This window comes from Pterocles gutturalis, unplaced genomic scaffold, assembly GCF_000699245.1.
Source record: "Pterocles gutturalis isolate BGI_N339 unplaced genomic scaffold, ASM69924v1 scaffold9420, whole genome shotgun sequence".
Lineage (NCBI taxonomy): Eukaryota > Metazoa > Chordata > Aves > Pterocliformes > Pteroclidae > Pterocles > Pterocles gutturalis.
In genome coordinates, this window is record NW_010138262.1 from 1 (window position 1) to 2,313 (window position 2,313).

Genomic DNA, 2,313 nt, shown 5'->3' on the forward strand with positions numbered 1-2,313 from the left:
CCGGCGGGACGCGCTGCTCCGGGTCCGCGCTGCCTGCGGAACCCGGGAAATGCTGGGAATGCCACCCAAATGCTGGGTGTCGGAGTTCAGGGCACGGTCTGTCCATCTTGCTTTGTGGCTTACGTTCGTTTTCAGTCTTTTAATTGACCTTGTCGCTAGGAGCAGGTTAAGAGAGCGCTCTGCCAGTGCTGAAATTCTACTGACTGACAGTGATAGCACTCAGCGTCTGATTTCTTTAGGTCTTTTATCAGTGAGAAATACCAGAGCAGCTCCTTTTGTGTATTCTCAGTGGTAAGGTAGGCTCATATCTGGAGTTATTGTCATTATAATCTTGTTCTAAAATGTCCGAGTTTCTGGTCAGAATCTGCTCCTTCATCTTTTCTAAGTAATCTGTAGCTCATGAATCATGTAGCTCATGACCACCAAGGCTGCTATTGTAGGAGTGAAACCTTCTTTCTTGTATAAATCCTTGGAAGTTCAGAGTGTTATCCAGAAGATGTACTCATAGTAACAGACAAATAATTTTAGTGTTTTGGACTGGAGAGGGCCCTTCCTCTTTTTGTAAAACTTTCCTAGTCAGTTTTCTATCTTGTTTCCCATTGATCGTTTGTTCATGGAACAGTAGGAAAAAGAGCACAGGCATCCTTATTACACTAGCTAAGGATTTCGATTTATTGGCTGTACTGCACAGGAAGGTTGATGATATAATCCTTATATGTTGGCAACTCCTAGCTCATAGGCCTGACCGACTTACAAAAGTAAGCCAGACTTATAAGAATCATGTTCAGGGAAGACAGAGCTCAGTAAAAAAAAAAAAAGTCCACAGCTGTGGACAGCAGAGTTCATTTTAATTCCATACAGTTTTGTGTCAATGTTTTGTACTATAAGCTTATACTTAGGAAAGACATTTGATTGGAATAAGTAAAATACTTAAGTGGAATCTGACCTGCTTCCTTGCCTTGAGTGACTTTTAAAAACAGTGGAGACTTTTATGTATAGAATTGATAATTACAAAACCCAGCAGTATGATATAGTACTCCAAATTAATACCTACATCAAGTAAGTCCATTACAGACTTAATTTCCTTTCTACTAGACGAAGGATGAGAACTGTGTGAGATTTGGCATTTCAAATGTAGGAAAGCATTTCAAGTCTTGGTGACTTTCTGCTTAAATCCTTCCATTATGGTATTTTTCCTTTAAAACTTCTAAAAATTTATTTGGCTGTAGTTGGTAACCACCAAAATATCAGACAGAATAGCACGGCATCTCACCAGTGGCCTGCCACTACTGTAAATTCAGCTGTGTCATCATGTTTTCATTGGTCAGTATGTGGGTTTTCCATTCTGTGTAGGGTAGTCAGTATTGGATGAGTTCTTTTGGCTATCTGTGAGCATAAACTATGTTTAGTGTACAGTTGTCCAGGATACGCTTTCTCACCGCTTTTGCTCCAGATGCAATTTATATGCTGAAATAAGACATCTGCATCTGTACAGCAGTAGTACAGCATCAAGTAGCCACCAGTTGCTGTGGCAGCTTGGTGGGTATAGCTGTGAGTGCATGGGAATGGAAAATGATGATTCTGTTATTTTGTTTAGTTTCTATAATAAAAATGCAATATGTATTAATCAAAAAATGTTTTTCTTCTGGCTAGCTCTGCACACTCAGTATGTGATCTGATCCATCTGGTTGTCACACTATCATCAGTAGTGTCAGAATTGGTTAACAGATCTCTTGTGGTGAGCAAATCTGCAAAGCATGTAGTGATGTGGAAGAATAAGCATGATTTGGGAAGGACTAAAAGATCATTAGTGACAGTTGAATGAGAGACATTCAAATAAGGGACAAATACAGGAGCAGATGCATTTTGTGTTGAATTTTAGCCATGTCACGTTAAGCACTGTATGATGAAGTCAATGAAGATTAGCCTGTGGATGTGTTTTTCTTTTTTGGAATCTTGGACTGTCATTGGGGGCAGGAAATGAGGGTTTATCCTGAAGGAGGTGACAGTGTTACAAGGGTGTAAGTGTGTTAAGAGGAGGCTGTTTTATTGTCATTTATCACCACTAGGCTAAAGTCATCACCATTCACAGTGAATACTTCATGCAGGCTTTATGATACTGCAAGATCTGTTTTACCCCACTATTTGGCAAGAAAGATTGTCAGATGGGACTACTACTTTAATTTGTATTGTTCTGGAGTGAAAATTGGTTCTTCCTCCAATGGGTAAGTGTCAGGTTGGGTAATGTGGACCTTCAGGTGAGGTACAGGCTGCATAGCTGCAAAATGTTTACATCTTGTTTTTCCTCTTTCC